The following is a 25,082-nucleotide window of genomic DNA, read 5'->3' as shown; positions in this document are numbered from 1 at the left end:
TGCCAGGGAGCATGAGGGTCGAGAGGGAACAGGGCACAGGGCTGAGGATAAGGGGAATGTGCCCTCAGAAGGGACCTCTTCTTCAGTTGGTGAATGGGAATCCTTTCACGCCAAGGAACCATCCCTGGGCAGGGAGAGAGGGAGGGTCTTGGTAGTTGGTGATTCGATCCTTAGGCAAGTAGATAGCTGGGTGGCAAAACCGTGTACTGAACATATGGTGACTTGCCTGCCTGGTGCGAAGGTAGCGGACATTACACATGTAGTACATAGGCTGATAGACAGTGCTGGAGAGGACCCAGTGGTCGTGGTTCATGTTGGCACCAATGATGTGGGGAAATGCAGTCGCAAGGTCCTGGAGGAAAAATTTAGGCTGCTAAGCGGGAGACTTAAGGCCAGGATCTCCAAGGTAGCCTTCTCAGAAGTGCTACCTGTTCCACATGCAAGGCTGGAGAGACAGGCACAAATTAGAAGGCTCAATGTGTGGATGAGACGATGGTGTAAGGAATAAGGGTTTAAGTTTGTTAGGCACTGGGATGCTTTCCGGAACAAGCGGGAGCTGTACAAAAAAGATGGTCTCCACTTGTTCCCGGATGGAACCAGGCTGCTGGCGCTTAAAATCAAAAAGGTGGCAGAGCAGTTTTTAAACTAAATTTTGGGGGAAAGCCGACAGGAGATGGTTCAGGAGGACTCATCTCAAAGAGATGAAGGGTTAGATGTTACTTTTCTACTAGGTAATGGATCAGAGTTGTCCACTGAGATGGTGACAAACAGAATGGACTGCCTGCCAGAGTCTCGAGGCGGCAGGAGGAAGGTGGCAGGCCTAGCTTGCCTGGAAATTATAGATGTTTGTACACAAATGCTAGAAATGTTCAAAGTAAAATTGGTGAGTTGGAATGTTTAGTGTTGGGAGAAAACATAGACATTGTGGGAATTTCAGAAACTTGTTGGAATGAGGAGAATCAATGGGACACGGTGATTCCTGGATATAAGTTATATCGGAAGGATAGGGAGGGAAGGGTTGGAGGTGGGGTGGCTCTGTATGTCAGAGATGGCATACAGTCCAGTAAGACTGAGGTCAGAGAATTATATTCCCTTCTAGAAATGCTTTGGGTTGAAATAGAGGGCCCAAAAGGAAATTTAACTATGGGAGTTTGTTATCGCCCACCAAATCAAAAGATAGAGGACGACTATAATATGATGGAAGGCTTAAAGAAAGTGGCTAGACGTAAAAACTGTGTCCTCATAAGTGATTTTAAATACGCACAGATTGATTGGGTCAATATGTGTTCTGGTCAAGAGAAAGAGATTGAGTTTCTAGATGCTCTCAGTGACTGTGCTATGGAGCAGATGATCTCTGAACTTACCAGCAGTGGGGCAATCCTGGATTTGTGTCAAGTCTGCTCCTAACTTTGGTCAAGCCTGCACTCAATCACTGGTTCAGGAGAAAAGCACCCTGGGTAAAGCCATACTATATTCCACTGCTGCTAGCTTGAACTTTCCTCACACACACACCCCTCCTTTCCTTTGTTATGTAGCATTGCTTTGAAATGGGAATATGTGAACTGGTTTATCGTGCCTTCTCAGGCTTGGCATTGGGGGAGGTTGGAGCCAAGAGACGCTCAAGGCCAAACCAGGCCTGAGAACGAAATTGTAACATTAATGTGTGAATGTGCCCTGCATAGTACCCCTGCCTCAAGAATCTCTTTGAAGTGTACCTTATATGATTGCATTCTACTGTATGATCTTTAGTCTTTCAATCTTACTGTAGTCGAGAGCCATGATATCAATAAACTAGATACTTTGTTTCAACGAAGACTCGTTATTGAATCTGCCGACTTGACAATTTGGTGCTAAGTAATGCCCAAGACTTGATGAGAGATGTAAAAGTGATCGCACCGCTTGGGAGCAGTGACCATAACGTTATTGATTTCACCATTTGCATAAATAGAGAGTTTTCCCAAAAGACCAGCACAACCACGTTTAACTTTAAAAGGGGTAAATTCTCTGAGATGAGGAGGCATGTGAAGAGGAAACTAAAAGGAAAGGTGAATACAGTCAAAACCCTTGGGGAAGCTTGGAGGCTATTTAAAACTACAATCCAATTATCTAATTTTGATAAATTCCATACTTTCCTGATGAATCCTCCATTTTTGGTATTTCTTCCGTTCACGCCAATTTCTCTCTTGGTTATTTAAAACCTCTCTTGATTTTGGAGTTAAATGCCTAATTATCCATAATATCTCTTTCATTATTTTATTTTTCTGACCTCTAGATCTAATAAGTTGCTCCCTTTCCCTTCTCCAAACTGCACCTTTGATCTGTTTCCTTATGTCTCTTGAATGTATTTCTCTAAGTGAACCATTCTTTTTTAGCTTTAGAGAGTTTAGCCTATATATATATTTGATTTCCCTTTCGGCTTTTTTTTGTTCTTTCTCCTGCATGGAGGCCAATGTTTCCGCTACTGAACAAGATAAATCCTCATTTATTTCTTCTGGTATGCTTAAAAATCTTGAAGTATATTTTACCTTATCCATGTCTGATCTAGTAATCCTATTCTCTGTTTCTTCCTGTTTAATTTCAAAGTCTCCTGTACCTTGCTCCTTTAGTATTTGTTTTGTATCAATAGAATTTTTGGGTTGCGTCAACTTTGTCATATCCATTTTTATGTCCTTCAATCCATTTTCTAATCCATCAAGCTTAAATTTTAATCCCCCTATCTGTTCCATTAAATTGTTCTGCATCTGATTTAATGCCCCCATAAAAAAGTATTCAAAAGATGACTGAAATACTTTGAGAGCATCCTGCGACAACATGATTCCCTCTATCATTGAGTTAAGCAGGAGAATTCCAAATTATCTTATACTAATATAGAATGAAGACACCAATACAGAGATTTAGTATCCCCTTACCAGCTAGTCTAAATCAATTTGTTCCCCAAGCAATAATGGTTCATTTTCAATTGATTTCAATAATTATTCATTATTTGCCTTCCTCTTGCACCACTTAACCCCTTCAAACACTCCACTCACTACCTCTTACAGACTACATACACTCACTTCATTCATTCTCCATCCGAATCCTTTCTCATTAGCCATACAGTTTTACATAGACCCACACACATTCACACACTTTTGTAAATTATACAGTTATAGACAAACAGCATTCAATTCCTTGCTTTTCCTCTCTTTCTTCTTCTTTCTTCCTTCAGTCCTTCTGTTTCCCCTTTCTTCCACTTCTTCTTTGTCCGTTTTTCCCCCTTTTTGTCTTTCTAGTCTTTTTAGTCTTTAAATTTCTTCTTCCAAGTTACTTATATTATATTGATCAAACACAGTCTTTTAATGAACTATTCACTGTTTTCTACAGCTCTCAGTCCAAAAAAATAATCCACCTAATCCTTAGTATAAATCAAATCTTCTTTAACATTATATATTTTCTCCCATCCAATCTCCACTACACATAGCAATATTTACACGCAATGTTTTGAATGAGTCTTTAGTTTTAGGCAAATTTCAAGAAATTTACTTTCTAACTCGAGGTCTTTCCACTCTTGTAGCTCCAAATACTCATCTGCACTAACAGGGTTGTCACTTTCCGCCTCCTCTCTTTTCCACGCTCTTCAGTTAGAGATACAGTGTTTTAAATCACATTTCAGTGTTCTTTAACAAGAAAAAAGTCAAATACTTCAAAAAGAAAGAAAAATATCAATTATGGTGTTTGTTAGCCACAGAGAGGAGGTGAGACAGGGAAAGAAAAGGTCAGTTTGTTCCTTCGGTGCCAAGTCTGCTGCCGCTGCCACCGCCCACCTCCTTTCCTCCTTCCTCCAACTTTGTTCCTCTGCTCCTCTTGCCAGCCACAAAGAAGTTATCTCAAAGTAGTTCTCTCAGCCACACTCTACATACATCACCGAGCCAAGCCCAATTTGCAGTCAAAACAAAAAGCGCCTTACTTCAGGTGTATACTGTCCTTTTTTTCTTTTTTGTCTCCTCTTAGTCTTCCGTTTTTGGGTTACTTTCATTTACTTTCACCAAATGCCCTCCACCTCTGTCTCCGGTAGCTGAGACCCTCTCACCTAATGGCGCGTGGTGCGGATGGGGCAAAGGGAGGGTAGAAAAGCCAGGAACCTAGAAGTTCCCCCGTGCCTCTTCCCAAGACCCCTTCTGCTAGTAATGCTCCTCCAGTGGGAGCTTTGCTGGGTCCTAGGACCCCCCAACCCGCTCGGTTCGATACGTTCCTGCCCTGATGGCTTGAAACGCGACCACCTCATCTCACTGTAACCAGAAGTCAGAAGTGTGGGAGGTTTTACCTACCTTTCATTATATATATAATATTCACTATATAATACTTTTTCTATTTTATTAATATAGTTTTCTAATGTTTGGAAAAAAATTAGCATATTATAGTTTTAAGATACAATGATGGGGAATGGATTGCTTGAGCCAGGAAAAGCACCTGGGGGTAGAGCAACTGCTAATGAGGAATTTCTCTAAGTGTCACAACTGTATTACTAAGGTTTGTTAAGGTTTGTTAAACATTTACACTCTTTCAGTACCAATTATGTGTTATTGTTCCTTATGTTTTCCCCTCTATTATCTCTTTATTTGTTTTAGCAAAAACATTGCCTATAACTCCTGGCATTGGGCTTTGGAGGACCTGTCTTTTTTCCTTGAGAGTATTCTGCAAGAGACGTTGTGCATTGAAGCATAAGCATTAACTACGCAGGGTCTGGGGGGCTGGAGTCCCCCCTAGATTTTCCCAGTGGGGGCTTACCCCGCCGGGCAACTGACACAGGGCTTCAAAGGCATGAATGGGGTGATAAAGGCTATGCGTGATTTCCCCTCTGAGCTGCAAAGTCAGTGAATGATTTTACAACCTCAGCTCCTTAGAAATGCTAATTGAGCTTCTCCTGCCAGAGGCTAGGTGTCAATATGCATATTAACCAGTGTTGGTAAGCTCTAATTGGGTAAATCAATACATTGGCAGACCTGAGTGACTGAGGGTGAGGAGATCATAGCTCTCGCAGCACACATGAGATACAGATGAAAAGTGACTAATTTTTTTAATCCAGCCAGCCGATTTAGAGTGTTGAAGTACTCTTGATATTGTAAGGTAATTGAGATCTGCAAAAGTTTTCACTTGTATCTTTGGAACCTCTGGATTAATTACTAAAGTATTGATATCCAGCACGTATCAATCCTTATAAGTTTGGTGTCTGTTGGAAAATAAAGCCTGGCTGGCTAAACCCACTTTTAATGTACCAACAGTCAGACTGCAGGCACTCTCTGTTGGATTCAAAATACTTGCTTGGTTCCAATTTACATTTTGGGGGAAAGTGAGATTGAGTGTGGGTGGACATGAAGATCAGAGGCATTTAAGAACAAAATTTGAGGCCAGTGGCACCTTTAAGAACCAACCAAGTTTTAAACTGGGCATCAGCTTTTGTGTGCATGTACACTGTTTCATTTAGATTGCACACACTTATTTTATCTGACATCAGTCTTTTTTTTTTGCTATTAATCAATGATCTTATTTATTGTTTTGCTGCTGTTGGTTTTAAGATGTGAGCCTTACCGAGCCCATTTTGTGGGTAGGGCAGGATATGTTGAATACATGAAATGAAATGAAAGTTTGATTTCTGAGTATAAGTGAAAACTGAATGATTTAGGTATCAACAGCAGCTGTAAACTGTAACATATACTGAACCCAACATGTAGTCCGTGGCAGCCAGTTTGATGCAGTAGTTAAGTGTGCAGTCTCTTATCTGGGAGAACCAGGTTTGATTCCCCATTCCTCCACTTGCAGCTGCTGGAATGGCCTTGGGTCAATCATCACTTTCATAGGAATTGTCCTTGAAAGGGCAGCTGCTGTAAGAGCTCTCAGCCCAACCTACCTCACAGGGTGTCTGTGGGGGAGGGGGGAGGTAAAGGAGATTGTGAGCCACTCTGATTCTGAGTATAGGGCGGGATATAAATCCAGTAACAACATTCTCCTCCTCCTCCTTCTTCCTCCTCATCTCAATTTATACCCCATCCTACCCCTAGCAAAAACCCCCCACTCATGCCTCATGTCAGAGAAATATTTGTGTTTATGTAACCCCTGAAACTCTAGTGTCCGAAAAAATATCAAAAAGTAAAAAGGCACTGTGAAGGGGCCTATAGACACCACTTTGTTGGTGTTAAAGGTGCCACTGGGCTCCAACTAGGGTGGCCAGACCGTCCCGGTCTCCCGGGACTTTCCCGGTTCTGGCCACCAATTCCCGGCTCCCGGGCTGCCTATACTGGGACCATTACAAAGTCCCGGTATAGCCAGTGGGGAGCCAGCGGGCCGCGCGCGGGCGGGGAAGGCGGAGAGTGAGGCAGCCAGCGTCCCTGCGCGTGTGCACAGCGGTGTGCGCACGCGCAGGGACGCTGGCTGCCTCACTCCCCGCCTTCCCCACCCGCGCGCGTGGTCCGGAGAGGCCGGCGCTGGTCCCTGGAGGCCTCCAGAGGCCAGCGGAGGCTTCGTGGAGAGGCCTGCGCTGGTCCCTGGAGGCCTCCAGAGGCCAGCGGAGGCTTCGTGGAGAGGCCTGCGCAGGTCCCTGGAGGCCTCCAGAGGCCAGCGGAGGCTTCGTGGAGAGGCCTGCGCTGGTCCCTGGAGGCCTCCAGAGGCCAGCGGAGGCTTCGTGGAGAGGCCTCCGCTGGTCCCTGGAGGCCTCCAGAGGCCAGCGCAGGCATCGTGGAGAGGCCTCCGCTGGTCCCTGGAGGCCTCCAGAGGCCAGCGGAGGCTTCGTGGAGAGGCCTGCGCTGGTCCCTGGAGGCCTCCAGAGACCAGCGGAGGCAGCGTGGAGAGGCCAGCGCTGGTCCCTGGAGGCCTCCAGAGGCCAGCGGAGGCTTCGTGGAGAGGCCTGCGCTGGTCCCTGGAGGCCTCCAGAGACCAGCGGAGGCAGCGTGGAGAGGCCAGCGCTGGTCCCTGGAGGCCTCCGCAGCCGCCGCCAGCCCCGCCAGCAGCCCGGAGGAGAGGCCGCCACCGCCCTGGATCCAGGTAAGCCAAAAGCGGGGGGGGGGGCGGCTGGCGGGGGGGCGGCTGGCGGGAGGGGCGGCTGGCCTTCATTCTTTCCTTCCCTCCCTCCCTCCTTCCTCCCTCCCTCCTTCCTTTCTTCCTTCCTTCCTTCCCTCCCTCCCTCCTCCCTTCCTTCCTTTCTTCCTTCCCTCCTTCCCTCCCTCCTCACTTCCTTCCTTCCCTCCCTCCCTCCTCCCTCCCTCCCTCCCTCCCTCCCTTCCTTCCTTCCTTCCTTCCTTCCTTCCTTCCTTCCTTCCTTCCTTCCTTCCTTCCTTCCTTCCTTCCCTCCCTCCCTCCCTCCCTTCCTTCCTTCCTTCCTTCCTTCCCTCCCTCCTCCCTTCCTTCCTTCCTTCCCTCCCTCCCTTCCTTCCCTCCCTCCCTCCTCCCTTCCTTCCTTTCTTTCTTTCTTCCTTCCTTCCTTCCTTCCCTCCCTTCCTTCCCTCCCTCCCTCCCTCCCTCCCTCCTCCCTTCCTGACTGAATGGGCCACTGGCCTGATCCAACAGGGCTTCTCTTATGTTCTTATGTGACACAGTGTGTTGGACTGGATGGGCCACTGGCCTGATCCAACAGGGCTTCTCTTATGTTCTTATGTGACAATACTGACTTTGGTGGACCCAAGCACTGATTCAGTGTAAGGGAGCTTTGTGTTTGTGACTGGAGTGGACAATACTGACTTTGGTGGACCCAAGCACTGATTCAGTGTAAGGGAGCTTTGTGTTTGTGTCTTCTGGTGCAATTTTGTTCTCAGATCCTGTATTTACTTCATCAGTATATGGGATAAGGCACTTTCTCAACTGTGCTGCATAATGCAGCCTATTTATTTTGTCCTGTTTGCTCTGTTGGCTCTATCTGCGCCACCTTCATCACTTTCGGGGTGTGGATCCCCCAGTGGGGTGGTCTCGCGACTCCCTCCGCCGGCTGTTTCTGATAACCCTGCGCCCCCTCTTTCATTTGATATGTGTCCCGTGCGGATGCCACCCTCCCGCCAGGAGATGCCGCAAAATGAGCCCCCTTGAGGCTTATGGCGGCAGGGCTCGGGGGAAGCGAGCTAGACTGCTGTTCTTTTGAGGGGTCATAGAGTGTTTCGAGCCTGTCCCTATGGCATCGGTCCCATCGTTGTGGGGCCCAGGGGGCCGGCGCAGCGGCACGCTGAAGCAGCCTGTCGGTCACTTCCGGGTTCCTGTCCTGCATCTCGACCTGTGACAGGCTGCTTCGGCATGCTGCTGCGCCGGCCCCCTGGGTCCCACAACGATGTTGTTCATGTTGGCTAAAAAGCTTTAGAGCAGAAGCATTTTTAAAAAATGGCAACCGATTCTGTCCTTGGTCAGAATTACCTTGGCTACAACAGCTGACAGAACATTCTTCATCCCAATTATACTGTGAAGGCTGCCCATGTTGACGATGTTTCCTTTCAGTTGCTGCAAATAGGGCAGTGCATACTGCAGACACAAAATATAAGAAGAAATAGTGTGATGATTTCAAAAGAGAAAAAGTATGAAGCTGCCGTATGCAGCTTCAGAGCATTACATTAATCCACATAGCTTAGAGTTGTCCAATGGCAGAGCCCTTCCCCAGTAGGGCTAGCAGAAATCCTGGCAACAGGAGATGGCAGGGATGAATCCTTAGGGGACAAAGCAGGTCCTCAGCTGCAGAGTCATGGACCTTCATTCCTCAGCACATCCATTTGGGCAGCAGGTGATTGAAGGACCCAGGTAAAGTCTTGCACCTCTAAATCATATAACATTCCAGTACTTTTCTGCTGGAGGATGCCAGCTGCCCCCAGGAATAGGTTAATCAGCTTATACATTAGAAACACTCACCTTGGATGCTAATAAAGCACTCACAAGATTGAGTTCCATGAAGCTGCTGAAGTCATGGGCAGTCAATTCATCTATTGATTCTTTATGAGCTGTTTGCAAGAAGATATAAAATGGTGTGTGTGGGGGGGGGGCATGTTCATAGAGGCCAGAGCCACAAAGGGAGAGAATACAGATCCACGCCTGCCCCTCCACACAATGTGCTAATGGATTTCATCCATTTTTTTCTCCTTTAAAATAATACTCATTTGAGCAAAACCACAAGTCAAACATAATAATCAGATTATGTGGATGTAAAAGTAGCCTTACTGGATCTGACCAGTAGTCCAGCAGACCATGTGGCTCTGTGGAAGACCATATGCTCCAGAAAGCCAAAGCCTCTCCCTCACACCCAGACACATACCTCCCAGGGATTTTTCCCAGACTCCCAAAGTCTGAAAATTACTCACCATCTCCAGCATTGTTCACCAGACAGTCCAGGCATTCATAACATTCTAGAGTGACCCGAATCAACCTCTGCAGGTACAGGGAGGAAGAGAGATCTAAAGCAAGGCAAGGATAACAACAACATCAAGAGCCCTGCAGTCCCAGAGCTGCAAATGGCCACCATTACAACTACCCTGGGCTGCACCTGTTCCAGGTGTTCAAAAGAAGCACAGGAGACAGGAAAGGATGGGGGAGGGGGACTATACCACATCCTGCTAGGGAAGAGAGTGCAAGCCCTAGCTAGAAAGGACTGTAGGTGGAGTACCTTCTTTCTAAAGGGACTTTTCTTGTCCTTCTTTCTAAAGGGACTTTTCTTGTCTTTCTGAAGTTTTCCTCCTAGAACACTCTGTCTTTCACCTGGTAAGGTAACTAGATTTATCTGTTCTCTTTCCTATCCAATTTGTTAGTTCTACACAGGGGTTGTTTTGTAGAACAAAAGTTTTATATGACCCCCCCCCAGCCAAAAGCAACCCAATGCAAGAAAGGAGAGCCCCAGGCGAGCAAGGCCTGCTTGGGCTGGCTAGAGATCCAGCCAGCCCAAGCAGGTCTTGCTCGCCTGGGGCTCTCCTGGGCCACCCCACCCCCACCCCAAGACAAAAGACCAGCAAGCCACTGGCTGTCCAAAATCACATAAGAAGTAGAGAAGAGGTGGCATGGGCTTCTCCAGGGGTTAATGAGGTCTGTTGGGGGTGTGGCAAAGCTCCTGATGGCTGGCTGGCTGCCCGCTTTTCTAATCCAGGGATGGTTATGCAGCTGCACCTACTGTCAATGGACAAGGTAGGTGGGGAGGAAGAGGGGGAACCCTCAGAAAGGTTCAGGAGCTGTGCTGCTGTGAGCTCCTGCTGAATATGAGGCCTGGTTTCTTCAGTCTTAATCAGATCAGTGGCATGACAGGTGCACTCTGCTGCAATACTTCCAACCTTACTGGGCCCAGAATCAAAGGGACAAGGTTTGCAATCAGCTTCTGAGCCCTGCGCATTGTCAGGCTCCACCAAACATTTGCACCAGCCATGCACCTTGATAGCTCCTACAGTAATGACCAATATGTAGGTCATTTTCTTCAACAGCCTGGCCTTTTCCTTGCATCCAACCCAGCCAGATCTTGCAAAGCAGGAGGTTAGGGTGTTGCAACAAGATAAGACAACAACTTCTCCCTCTCTTAATTTCACTCCCTCTTTTCCACACATTTTTCATATTTCTTTCATGTAATTTTTCCATTCCCCCCTCCCTTTATTTTCACTTTTTGGTCCCAAAACATTTTCATCCCTATCCTGCTTGGTGACAGAATGTACTTAAGAGTACTATCGTAGCAAACCTTGGTTAATATTATCATCAGAAGGCACTGAGTTTCCTGGGCACTGTAAATTGCACTGCTTCTTCTGGGCTTGCTAAAACAACCCTCCTAGTATCTACTGCATAGATTTTCTGGTTTGACATTAATCCTTTGGAAATAATGGAGGATGGGGGCACCTTCTTGGGGGGGCGGGTGGGTACTGTGTTTTATTTATTTATTTATTTATGATTTGTATCCCGCCCTTCCCACTAGTGGCTCAGGGCGGCTTCCAACAACTAGTCAAGCATAAAAATAAAACAATATTTAAATATATAAACAATTAGACATTTAAAACTGTTAAAACATTAAAACCAGTAAACTGTCACAGGCTGGGGCCAGGCCAGGTGAAGTCCAGGGGCAGTCCAAGGTCTGTAGCTGGGTAGCAAGGAGGGTCCAAAGCGCCAAAACCGAATCACAGTCCAGGTATCGTAGGTCAGAGGTTCAGAAGCCGAAGTCAGGGGGTCCAGAAGTCAATGCCAGAGTCAGGGGGTCCAGAAGCCGAAGTCAGACGCCAAAGTGGATGCTAGAATGCCAGGTAAGTGATTAGTTGCTTCCACAAAGCCTTCTCTCAAAGCCCACAGCTTAAAGAGGCTGTGGTCCGTCCCCTCCTAAAAAAACCATCTTTAGACCCGGCCCAATTGGCACATTATAGGCCGGTCTCAAATTTGCCTTTTCTAGGCAAACTTATCGAGAGGGCAGTGGCGAGGCAGCTACAGACTTTCCTGGAGGACGCTCCCATCCTTGACCCACTCCAGTCCGGCTTCCGCCCAGGTCATGGGACGGAGACGGTGTTGGTTGCCCTAGTGGATGACCTTCAACGGCATCTGGATCGGGGTGGCTCGGCAGTGCTGATGTTGTTGGACCTATCGGCGGCGTTCGATACGGTCGACCATCGGTTACTGACTTGCCGCCTCGCCGACGCGGGGATTCAGGGGCTAGCCTTGCAGTGGCTTTCCTCTTTCCTTGAAGGTCGGGGACAAAGGGTCGCGATTGGGGGGGAGCTATCCCGGAGGCACACACTTAATTGTGGAGTGCCCCAGGGAGCGGTTCTCTCCCCGATGTTATTTAACATCTATATGCGACCTCTTGCCCAGATTGCCCGAAGGTATGGGCTGGGGTGTCACCAGTATGCTGATGACACCCAGCTCTATCTACTTATGGACGACCGACCTGTCTCCGCCCCAGAAAATCTAGATCGGGCATTGCAGGCCGTGGCTGAGTGGCTCAGACTGAGTGGACTGAGACTGAATCCTGCGAAGACAGAGGTCCTCTGTTTGGGCCGTTGTGGACCGGGGGGGGAAATCCCCCTGCCGACTTTTGACGGTGCGCCGCTGACAGCGGCGGACAGGGTCAAGAGCCTGGGGGTGCTGTTGGAGCCGTCCCTAAAGATGGAGGCTCAGATAGCAACCACTGCCAAGTCCGCGTTCTTTCATCTTAGACGGGCAAGGCAGTTGGCCCCCTTCCTGGACCGCGACGACCTAGCAACAGTGATCCATGCTACGGTCACCTCGAGATTGGATTACTGCAATGCCCTCTACATGGGGCTGCCCCTGTGCCGGACCCGGAAATTGCAGCTGGTGCAGAATGCCGCGGCCCGGCTGTTATTGGGCCTCCCAAGGTGGGGGCACATCCGGCCGGGCCTTTGGGCTCTGCACTGGCTTCCAATAACATACCAAGTCCGGTACAAGCTGCTGGTCATTACCTTTAAAGCCCTATATGGCCTGGGACCTGTCTACCTGAAGGACCGTCTCTCCCCACACGTTCCCCAGAGAGTACTGAGGTCTGGGACTCAAAACCTTCTCACCATCCCTGGGCCCAAGGAAGTCCGTCTCAAGACAACCAGAGACAGGGCCTTTTCTACAATGGCCCCCACATGGTGGAACCAGCTGCCGGAAGAGGTGAGGGCCCTGAGGGATCTTACTCAGTTCCGCAGGGCCTGTAAGACAACCCTCTTCCGGTTAGCTTATGCCGACTAGATAAATGTAGCTTATCAGATTTTAGTGAAATATACTGGATAGTTTTAATGTTAAGATTTTAAGGTTTTTAGGTTTTTTAAATGTTTTGACTTTTAAATGTATTAACTTTGTACCTTGTTTATTGTTTTGTCGTTGTTGTGAGCCGCCCTGAGCCACTTTGTGGGAAGGGCGGGATATAAATTATAGAATAAATAAAAATAAATAAATATAGCCCTCTGCTGTCTGTTGCCCATTTGGGCTAATTGCTGACTCAGAGGGCAGCCAGGATCCTGCTGAGACTCAAGCACCCTCACGCCTAGGAGGGTGCTTGAGTCTCAGCAGGATCCTGGCTGCCCTCTGAGTGCCTCTAGGGGCCCTCTAGGGGCCAGAATCCTTTCAAAACTCAGGGCTCAGGGAGCATCTTGCTCGTGAGCGTGCTGCCCTCCTCCGATCCCTGAGGTCCTGACGAAGGCGGTCACGCACACGAGCCACCCGAGAGGGCGAGGCAGGGGGGCTTGGATCTTCTCCAGCAGGAGGCAGGGGCACTGGTGCAGGTGGCAGGGGCACAGTCTCTTCTGCAGGCTCAGCTTCTTCTGCAGGGCCCCCAGCACCCATGACATAAACATTCCAGAATGTTTCTGAACATTCAGTCTGGTGAAGCTTGCAATCACTGTTTTGTGATGCTTTGGCTAGTGTTATTAAGTAACAGTTAGTACAAGGCAGACTCCTGGCTCTCAAAAATGCCTTGTAGATGTTTGGGATGGTCAGCTCTTGGGCTTCAAAATGGAGAACAGAAGCCTTCCCATGTGCCTGCTCAGAATAGGAGTGGTGTGATGGATTCATACACACCTCCTTTTAAAGTCACAGCTGATTCATGGTGACCCTGTACCATTTTCAATGGAAGAGCCCTTTAAGACCAAACTTTGTTCTCCTGCGTCAGACCAACAAGGCTAATCATTTGAATCCGTTTTCTAGCCATTATTATGATTCATTTTGTTTTATGGTTATTATTGAAAATAATGTCACATAGAGGAGGGGCCCTGGCCCTGACCTGGAGAGCCCCAGTCTAGCCTGAGCCCATCAGTGGCAAACCACTTCTGAACGTCTCTTGCCTTGGAAACCCATGGGGTCACCAGAAGACAGGTGTGACTTGATGGCAACAACAACAACAAAAAGAAGACAGGGGGTTAAAACATTATCCACCCTGGGTGCCAAACAGACTGATTTTGCACACAGTTTACCCCGTGTTCACATTCCTCTTCTCTGCGCAGCATCTGTCGGATTTCCCACTATCTGCGCCGGAGTTACAGGAAGTGCCACACTTTTGCGTAGCAAACGTAAACTGGGTTTTAATGGTTTGCGTTTGCTACGCAAAAGCCGTGAAACTTCCTGTAACTCCAGCGCAGATAGTGGGAAATCCGACGGAAGCTGTGCAGAGAAGAGGAACGTGACCACAGGATAAGCTGTGTGCAAAATCGGTATCTGTGTACCACCCTATAGGGATGAAAGAACATTTTATGGACATGCTGAAGAAGAAACCCTCCCTCCCTCCCTCCAAGAAGCACCACTCTTCACCCTGTTTTAGCCTACCTTAATGTCTGACTCCTTGCAAACATCACAGACCTGGAAGCAAGCAGCTCCCTCTGAATCTCTTGTCCCTTTTGTGCTGTAAGAGATAGAACAGAACAGCAGAACAAACCTTCCATCCCTGCCTTTTTTGTGCACCCTTTAGCTTATCCCTCCAACTTCCTTTCCAATTGCACCCAATTTCTAAGTAGACACAAGCATGTTTGCTAAATGCATTGTAGACTTTTGCTCCTCTCAGTTGGTGGTTTTCTCCATCTGGAGCAAGGGAGAATAAAAGGGCTGCAGAATAAATAAATACATTCTATTTTAAATGGGGAGGGGGTCCTATCTAGTGTTGCCTACTGGAATAGGGGAAGAGAAGAACATGGTGACTGACAAGTGTAAGAAAAAGCCCCTGCTTTTCATACACATGGACATTGTGATCACCAGTATGGTTGCCAGAGTGCCTTTGACTCGCACACATCTGCTCTAAGAAGTGGACTTTGCCCAAGGTTTCTAAGGCTTATGTGGATACTATAAGCCTCAGCTTTGCAGCAGCATTCTACATCTTTGGATGGGTGTTAGCCAGAACTACAGACGAGCTTCCAGCTTCTCCTTGTGTGCCCAGTCTTGGCCACTGCAGTGGAAGAAGCCACGCCACCATGAACTGTACAGGCAAACAGTTTCCAGCCTGTTTCCATGAACCCAAGGCTAACACCACCAGAATCCATCTTGTTTTCCTGACTCCATATCCAACAGCTGCTTTAACTTCTGCATAAGGCAATCAAGGATTGTGAGGAACTCCAAAGGGATCTGTTGAGGCTGGGTGAGTGGGCGTCAACGTGGCAGATGCGGTTCAATGTGGCCAAGTGCAAAGTAATGCACATTGGGGCCAAGAATTCCAGCTACAAATACAAGTTGATGGGGTGTGAACTGGCAGAGACTGACCAAGAGAGAGATCTTGGGGTCGTGGTAGATAACTCACTGAAAATGTCAAGACACTGTGCATTTGCAATAAAAAAGGCCAATGCCATGCTGGGAATTATTAGGAAGGGAATTGAAAACAAATCAGCCAGTATCATAATGCTCCTGTATAAATCGATGGTGCGGTCTCATTTGGAGTACCGTGTGCAGTTCTGGTCGCCGCACCTCAAAAAGGATATTATAGCATTGGAGAAAGTCCAGAAAAGGGCAACAAGAATGATTAAAGGGCTGGAGCACTTTCCCTATGAAGAAAGGTTGAAACGCTTGGGAATCTTTAGCCTGGAGAAACGTCGACTGCGGGGTGACATGATAGAGGTTTACAAGATAATGCATGGGATGGAGAAAGTAGAGAAAGAAGTACTTTTCTCCCTTTCTCACAATACAAGAACTCGTGGGCATTTGATGAAATTGCTGAGCAGACAGGTTAAAACGGATAAAAGGAAGTACTTCTTCACCCAAAGGGTGATTAACATGTGGAATTCACTGCCACAGGAGGTGGTGGTGGCCACAAGTATAGCCACCTTCAAGAGGGATTTAGATAAAAATATGGAGCACAGGTCCATCAGTGGCTATTAGCCACAGTGTGTGTGTATATATAAATTTTTTTGCCACTGTGTGACACAGAGTGTTGGACTGGATGGGTCGTTGGCCTGATCCAACATGGCTTCTCTTATGTTCTTATGTTCAAGCTTATCTTAGGCGTGGATCCTGCCAGACCGCCTAAGCCTTTGTCTAATGGAACTCAAGACAAAGACTGGTGTCAAGAAGAAGACAGAACAAGAGGAAGACCATCTTCAGCCAGAGCCAAGTTCCTTTGTGTAAACCGGGTGTTACCTTAGGTAGCAATTTGGCCATCTATTGTCACCTTTTTAGGTAAGTTTGGTAAACTCAAGCACACCTCCACCCAGTAATTTCCCCCATTCTTTTCCCCATTTTGGAGCCTCACCCTGGTCCATTGCAACCTGAAAGTCCAACCAGGTACCCCTGGACCAAGCTTGTTCATTGCTCAGTCATGGGCACCCAATTAGGTGCCACCAATTAACTTGCTATTGGCTACTGCAGAAGTCCAGCCCTTATGGTCAATGCAGAGCCTCCCCTTTTCTGAGGTCATGTACCAGCTGACCATCTGTCATCCACTCCTGTGCCTCCCATCTCCTAAGGGCTCAAGGTAGTCTATATAACCTGTAACACGGCTCCCCACATGTGTGCATCTAGCAGTACCCCAGTTCCGCTGTCTAGATTCATCCCCGATTCTAAAGCCAAGTTTTGGGTCCCCTCTCCCATTTCCTCTATCGTCGCCATTGGAGCCTTCTTGGAGACTACGATTGGTAATTATCACCCTGTTTGTCTACCCATGTGTTGTCTCGATCTCTCTCTCTATTTTTCTTAGGACTGTATGTGTGTTTTGTGAATTATTTGTCTTGTATGTAAGCCTATATATTGTCTGGAATAAATTTTAATTGTTTTACTTAATTAGAGTCCCTAATATTTTCAAGCATTAATTTCTGGACGTATACACAGGTAAAAGATCCTGATTAAGCCAGGTGCCCACCTGACAATTCCCCATCCTCGTTTTGAGGGCATTTTGGCTTACACAAGAAGAGATATCATGTGCATCAAAAAGAAGGACTGATAATCCTACTGATGATTCTACTACACATTCTTTTTAAATCCAACTGAGGGCTATCCCTGTGTTTCCTCAAACTGCCCCTCTGGACCCAGCCTGAGATACTGTAAAGAGTATCTTCAAGAAAGGTGCCAAATCCAGGGATCATGTCACTCCTGCTCCAGGATTTCTGCACTGTTCACCCACCTGTTCCTGGGGACAATCAATGCAAAGTTCTGGTTCTTACTTTCAGGGCTGTCAATGGGTGGAGCCAGGGTCTTTGAAGGGCAACCTCCCTCATATTACCCATCCCCCCCTTAAGATCTGCTTCAGAAGCCCTGCTCTCTGTGCCTGGAGAGGTGATGTAGGTGGAGATCACAGAAAGGGGGTTCACAGTGGAACCAGATTTATGGAAGGCTTTCCCCCCTGCTGTGGGCCCCACTGGCCAAAAGATTTTTTTACTTCAGTTCTTAATTAAGGGAATTGTTCTTTTACAATGGTTTTTACAGTCTACTTCTAGCCTGAGGCTTGTTTTAGGAGCATCATTTTAGGCTGCGGAATGTTTTGTTTTTCTAATCCTCTGGCTGGGCTTTTTAATGACTGAGCTTTTAATTTTCTTTTTAATTCATAATTTTTCTGCTGTACTATAATTTTATGAAGCTGAACTTCATAAGCTGCCACAGGAAGGTTGTCTGTTGAGGTGGAATGTACATTCTAAAAACAAACAAGGGTACCCAGTCATGGTGGGGCAAGGAAGAGTGCTCTGGATTCACCTTTGGATACTTCTGCACAGAAGACCACACTGGATCCCTGGTGAACTGGTCGGCAAGGACAGAAAGGAGTGCAAATGAAAACTCAGAAGCTTGGTACACAGAGAGATGTACATCACAGGGATTACTGATTGGTTTAGAGGCTCACACCCTGCCCCCCCCCCAGTAGTTTGGACTCCAGCCCTTTCAAAAACAACCCACAAACACTCTGTGGAAAAAAATAATTCTTTTCAGTCTCAGGAAGGGTAGCCTTCTGCAGGGAGATCTCACCAACAACAGAACATCAGATTGTCTATGATGGTGAGAACAGAAGCCCCCTCCCTGCAGGCCCTCCGAGAAGGAGGCTTCCCAACCCCCCCCCTCCGCCCTGGCGGGGGACCCCCGAATTAGCAACCTCATCCCCCGTTCTCAAAAAATCTGGAAGTGGGGGGGGGGCATATGCAGCATATCCTGGAAAGATGCCAGCCTCCAGGTGGGAGCTGGGATTCCCCTAAAATTACAGGTCATCTCCAACCTACAAAGATTAGAAGTGGACAAGAGCTATTCTGTGCTAATCTCCAGGGGAACTGAAAGGATAAGGTATTTCTCTGTTTTAGAACCTTTTTGCTATGTACAGTCATGCAACATATCAGAGCCATGCATAGTTACAAATGTTTAAAAACAGCCTGTTGTGAAGAATATTTTCTAGCTATGCAAATATGTCAGGGTTTGGTCCTTGATGGCCCACAAGACTGTTTAAAAGATGGACATGAGACATATGCAAATAAATAGCTTTTCATCTTGGATTTGGCTGACAGAGGTGCTAAGAGATTTCTTTATGCCAGTTATGGAATTGCTTTGGGACTGTTGTTGCTGTGAATCTAGTTGTGCCTTCCTTCTTTGGCAGCCTGTAATAATTCCTAGCAGGGGTCATTTTGTAGAAAAATAGGTGATTGAGCTCATCCAGGGATTGTTATGTAGCTGCACCTACTATTCAATGGACAAGGAATGTAAGTGGGGAGGAGGAAGGGGAACCCTCAGAAAGGTTTAAAAGCTGTGCTCCTGTGAGCTCCTGCTGAATTCAAGGCCTGATTCCTAGACATTTGTGAACTGATTACAAAGCAAAATAACATCCAGTGGATGCTAGTTGTTCAAACCAGCAGCTGGCACTGTAAAGAAAAGGGGCTGGAACGCCCTATGACAGGAGTGGCGAACGGTAGCTCTCCAGATGTTTTTTTTGCCTACAACTCCCATCAGCCCCAGCCAGCAAGGCCAATGACTGGGGCTGATGGGAGTTGTAGGTAAAAACACCTGGAGAGCTACTGTTGGCCACTCCTTCCTATGACTCAGGGAAGGAGATGTGTGAAACACAGTTATACCCTCAAGTTTTCAGTTGACAGACTTAATTTGCAAAGTAAACAAATTCAATAGTACTTTTAGTTATATATCATAGTTAAGATGCAGGCAGTTTCTGCTAGGAGAATAAAAGTATCAAAAGGCTACCTTCCACAGAAAAGAAATATAGGAACTCCTGGCCACTGGCAGGGAATGGGGGAGTTGGGTTGCCATATCCAGATGAGAAACTTGTGGAGATTTGGGGACATAACCTGGAGAGGAAAGGCACCTCAGCAGGGTATAATGTCATTCGGTTCTCCCTCTGAAGCAGCAATTTTCTCCAGTGTGTAGTCTAAAAATGAGCTGTAATTCCAGGGGATTCCCCAGGTCCCACCTGGAGGCTGGCATCCCTAGGTTCATACAGTTTTCTGTTGTGCATTTTGCGTAGTGTGAAGTGTGCAGTTCAGTGCATAGAATCATTGAACCTTAGAGCTGGAAGGGCCTCCAGGGTCACCTAGTCCAACCCCCTGCACAATGCAGGAAATTCACGAAGAAGTTAACAGAATCAGCATTGCATGCGTCTCTTTCCTACTAAAGTCAGAGTAAAGGGCTTCATTTTTGGCAGAACTTTTATGCCATGCTCTAGACAAGGGGGGGGGCAAACTTGTGTAAGGTAAGAGCCACATAGAATAGATGTCAGATGTTTGAGAGCCACAAGACATGAATGTCAGATGTTTGAGAGCAGGAAGGCAGGCAGGCAAATAGCTGAGGGGAGGGAGAGGTGGAAAGAAAGCAACTTTAAATGCATTCTTCAAGCCACTGGTTGACTAGGCTTGATTTAAAGAGATAAATGCTTTCTCCAAGTCAGCTGACAGGGTGGTGTGGGCTTTGACAGCCACACAATATGTGTGAAAGAGCTACATGTGGCTCCTGAGCCACAGTTTAGCCACCCCTGCACTATACTGTTTTTGAATATTTTACATTTGCATTGTTCTCCACTTCAGTAATTGTAGTCCTAATCTCTCTCTCGGCTTGACTTTGCGAACAAAGATTCAAGAAGGGTGCAGTAGTCCACGTCTGCTGCAGGCTCGCTGGTGGCTGACAAGACCAATGCGGGACAGGCAGATCCGGCCACAGTGGCTGCAGGGAAAAGTCTGATTTGGGGTTGGTGCTGTAGCAGTGCGATTCTTCCTCAGTCTCCTTTTGTCCTCAAGACCAGCTATGTGTGCGTTCTCAAAGGAAGAGACAGCCTGGTGGATGGTGTGCCTCCATGCTTTGCGATCTGAGGCTAGGTCAGACCACTGGTGATGGTTGATGCAACAGGTGCCAAGGGATTTCTTCAAGGAGTCCTTGTACCTCTTCTTTGGTGCCCCTCTATTTCAATGGCCGGTGGAAAGTTCGCCATACAGAGCAATCTTGGGAAGGCGGTGGTTTTCCATCCTAGAAATATGCCCTGCCCAGCGCAGCTGCGTCTTCAACAGCAGTGCCTCGATGCTTGTAACCTCCACCCTCTTGAGGACTTCAGTGTTGGTCACAAAGTCACTCCAGTGGATGTTGAGGATGGTGCGAAGGCAGCGCTGATGAAAGTGCTCAAGGAGTCGCAGGTGATGACGGTATAAAACCCACGATTCGGAGCCGTAGATGAGGGTTGTCATCACAACCGCTTTGTAAACATTGATCTTTGTGCCTTTTTTCAGATGCTTGTTGCTCCACACTCTTTTGTGTAGTCGGCCAAATGCACGGTTTGCCTTTGCCAGCCTGTTGTCAATCTCCTTGTCCTTGTCCAATAAAACATTGTTTATTAAAGGCTCTTGCTGTCTGATTGAATTGCTTTTCATTTTTTGTATTCTGTCCTGAGTCTCAGTGAGGAAGGTGGGCTATAGATGAAGCTGATAACAATAGTAATGTTATATGTTGGATAGCCTCTACCTGTGTGTTGTATATATCTTCTTAAATTAGTTGTGGAGTATATGCAGAAAGTATTCTGTTGGCATTATTTCTTATTGTTAAAGCACAACCTGATGGCAGTATAATTTTAAAATTAACACTGCATTTTTGTGGTGGTGAGGGTTTTTTGGTCTGTTTTGAAGCTATGAATTATGCTTGGTATGTGTGCTGAGTGAAATGTATCTGCTGGAGTTCCCTATTGCTGCTGAAGTCAAACTCTCTTCTTTTGGCCTGCTTTGTTTTCTGCTGAAATTTGACCTTCTTTAAAAACAAACCAATCCAAAGTGCTTTGGTTAGGTTATTTATTTTGGTACAAGTAAATATATGTTTTGCTATTTCGTCTATAACTCTCCCCATCGGTAAGGTTCTACAACATCCTTGATGCTTTATGCAAAATTTTTGTTATTTTTGCACAGGCAGGAGGCCTAAAAGTCTAGAGCAAGGGTGGCCAAACTGAGGCTCAGGAGCCACATGTAGCTCTTTCACACATACTGTGTGGCTCCCGAAGCCCCCACTGCTGCCCCATTGGCCAGCTTGGAGAAGGCATTTCTCTCTCTAAATCATTTTTCCAAGCCAGCTGGCAGCTTGGAGAATGCATTTAAAGTTAAAGTTGCTTTCTTTCCACCTCTCCCTCCCTCCTCACCCATCCAGGGGTTATTTTGTAGGAAAAAAGGTGTGGGAGCTCAGTAGCATATTTCATTTGTGTGTGCCCTGGAATCTGTGTGCAGTGGGGAGAGAACTGCCCACTGCATACAGACCCTGGCTGGAGGTTCAGGTGCTGTGCTCCTGTGAGCTCCTACCAAATTCAAGCCCTGCCCCCATCTATTTGCCTAGGTGCCTGTTTCGAACAGCTGATGTTCATGTCTTGTGGCTCTCAAACATCTGATGTTTATTCTATGTGATTCTTAGCATTAAGCAATTTTGACCACCCCTGGCCTAGAGGTAATGTAAAATGGGGAAAAGGTGGGGGTGGGAAGTTATATACGACAGTATGTTTGAAGTTTGGGGGTGGGAAGAAGTTTCTTCAAAGGAAAAGGCAGGTTTGGGAGAGTGCCCAGAAAGTGATGTCAAAGGAAGAAGTAGGGTTTTAGTGGAGTGTGCTGGAAGTGACATCATCGAATGAGTGGAAGTGACATCACTTGATCTTTGACCTGGAAGTGACATCACAGAAAAATGATATCACAGAAGTCTCCTGGCTCCACCCCCAAAGTCCCCAGATGTTTGTTGAGTTGGACTTGGCAACTCTACCGAGAAGAGAGGTTCAGGTGGGTAGCTGTGTTGGTCTGCAGAAGAAAAGCAAGATTTGAGCCTAGTTAGCCACACCCTAAAGGCCAACAAGATTTCTAGGTTATAAGGATTCAAGAGACAAAGCTTCCTTTGTAAAATATGTAAGTCTTCAAAACTTCAACCCTGGAAATCTTGTTGGTCTTTCAGGTGCTACTAGGCTCAAATCTAGGGTTGCCAAGTCCAATTCAAGAAATATCTGGGGACTTTGGGGGTGGAGCCAGGAGACTTTGGGGGTAGAGCCAGGAGACATTAGGAGTGGAGCCAAGATCAAGGCTGTGACAAGCATAATTGAACTCCAAAGGGAGTTCTGGCCGTCACATTTAAAGGGACGGCACACCTTTTCAATGCCTTCCTTCCATAAAAAATCATGAAGGATAGGGGCACCTTCTTTTGGGGCTCATAGAATTGGACCCCCTGGTCCAATCATTTTGAAATTTGGAGGGTATTTTGGGGAGAGGTACTAGATGCTATACTGAAAATTTGGTGCCTCTACCCCAAAAAACAGACCCCTAGAGCCCCAGATACTCGCGGATCAATTCTCTATGATTTTCTATGGGAATAAATCTCCATAGGGAATAACAGAGTTCCCAGCAGACATTTCCCTCCCCTCCCCCCGCTTTCTGATGACCCTGAAGCGGGGGGGGGGGGAGGGCCTCCAAACCGGGGGATCCCCTGCCCCCACCTGGAGATTGGCAACCCTACTCAAATCTTGCTCCCCCAACCCCTATTTCTTGTGCAGGTGGTGCATTCAGAGTCCTTATTACTCCAGCAGATGACTTATTTCCAGAGCTTTGTTTGAGCAAGAAGGCAGTTCTGGCTGGCTTGGTGTCAGGGGTTGTGGCCTAATATGCAAATGAGTTCTTGCTGGGCTTTTTCTACAACCCCCCCCCCCCTTTGCTTCTTTCATTAATGCAGACCAACAACTTGCTCCAGAGCTAATCCTGGAGACTAGAAACAGAAGCTGGAGCGCCACCATGAAGTCACACCTCCCTTCATTTCTCAGAAAGCACCAGGGGCAGAAAGGCAACTTCATTATGGGGAGTTTATTTAGTTAAATTTGTATTCCACCCTCCCCTCAAGAGGGCTCAGGGCAGATTGAAACCACTGTGCAGAATCATCAGTGCAAATGTCCTTAATTTGTTATTACAAACAAGTAAACAAGTCACCTTGATGCTGAATTTTGAGTTTTTAAAAACTGTGTGCAGAGAGTGCTACTTTTAAAATGACCTTTTAAATACAGTGGAATGCATTCTTTCCAACAAAACAATTTTCAGATAGTACTTGTACCCTGGGAGGGGAAAATCGAGCCCCCTCTGATGCCCCCTCAAAAAAAATCTTATGTGAGCGTTCCTGGGCAATGGGTCAGCAGTGGGAGGAGGGCAAGCCCACCATAGGCCATGGAAGCTTGCTGGGCGGCCTTGGGGCCAGTCACAGACTCTCAGGTGAGCCATTCTCACACAGTCCTTGCTGTGGAGGTAAAATTGAGAAGGGGAGAATCCTGTAAGCCACTCTGGTTCCACTAGGGAGGGAAAGTGGAGTATAAATGAAGTATGCACACAAATAAAATAAGAACAGAACCCTTGCTGTCTCACTGCAAAAGGGCCATCTACACAATTATCCTCACTCACCAACTGAATCGCCTCAGGAAGCCCACAAAGAGGGCCTGAAGGCCTCAAATCCCCCCTTTGACTGTGAGGGAACCCCTTTTCTACACTATTTAGAAGAACATGAGCTCGGTCTTCTTGGGCATCTGCTCATCTTGGTTAAGCCATTAACAAGGGCTGCCATTCCACGCACGCACCTTGAAAACTGATAGCTGTCCCCTCAGCAGGCGTTCCAGATGGGAAGCGTCCCCCTGCTCTGAGACCCATCCTGGAAAAAGCTATAAGTCTTGTTCTAGGAATATGGGCACCCAACACCTCCCGCCACAAACTCACAGTCGTCACATCTGAGAGTGCATCCAGAAGTCGGATTGCCACCTTGTATTCTGGCAGCCTGGCCTTCAAGAGCTTTTACAACAGACTGAACCTCAGCAGGTGCAGCTTAACCTGTTATAAAAAGAGGAACCCACTGCCCAGCCCATATCCCCAGAATTTGAACCACAGCTAATCAGGGTAGTTCTTGCCATCTGTTTTTTCCATGCAAGGAATCAGTTCTGGAATACAGAAAAGGTATAAATTCCTGTTACTTTTGGTAACACCAGGAAGAGCCTCATTGCACATCAAAGGCTAATGAAAATTGTTTTAATGCAGTGCTTTTATTAGTTTTAAACCTATTAGAACATCAGAAAGGCCATGTTGGATCAGGTCAATGGCCCGTCCAGTCCAACACTGTCACACAGTGGTAAAAAAAAAAACCCAGGTGCCATCAGGAGGTCTACCAGTGGGGCCACGACACTATAAGCCCTCCCACTGTTGTCCCCCGCCAAGCACCAAAATAAAGAGCATCACGTGCCCCAGGCAGAGAGTTCCATCTATACCTTGTGGCTAATAGCCACGGATGGACCTCTGCTCCATATATTTATCGAATCCCCTCTTGAAGCTCTCTATGCTTCATCTCAGCTGCCACCATCTCCTGTGGCAGTGAATTCCACATGTTAATCACCCTTTGGGTGAAGATGTACTTCCTTTTATCTTTTCTAACCCAATGGCTCAACAATTTCATTGGGTGCCCATGAGTTCTTGTATTGTGAGAAAGAGAGCAAAGTACTTCTTTCTCTATTGTCTGATAATGTTGTAATCTGCCCTGAGCCTGCTCGAGGGGTAGAGTGGACTAAAATTTCCTAAATAAATAAAAATTCCCTAGTCCACAAGACCTTATGCCAGAAGAGGCTATGCAGGACAGACAAAAATGCCTCTAAGGATATAAAGGACACATCCCCCTCCCTCCTAATTTCCCTCCATTCCAGATTAGAAGTGTAGGGATCAGGAATGTCAGCCTGGAAATACAACTCGGGATCCCCTGGAATTACAGGCTCATCT

This window comes from Heteronotia binoei, chromosome 15 (genome assembly GCF_032191835.1).
Source record: "Heteronotia binoei isolate CCM8104 ecotype False Entrance Well chromosome 15, APGP_CSIRO_Hbin_v1, whole genome shotgun sequence".
NCBI lineage: Eukaryota > Metazoa > Chordata > Lepidosauria > Squamata > Gekkonidae > Heteronotia > Heteronotia binoei.
Note: the sequence above shows the minus strand (reverse complement) of the source record.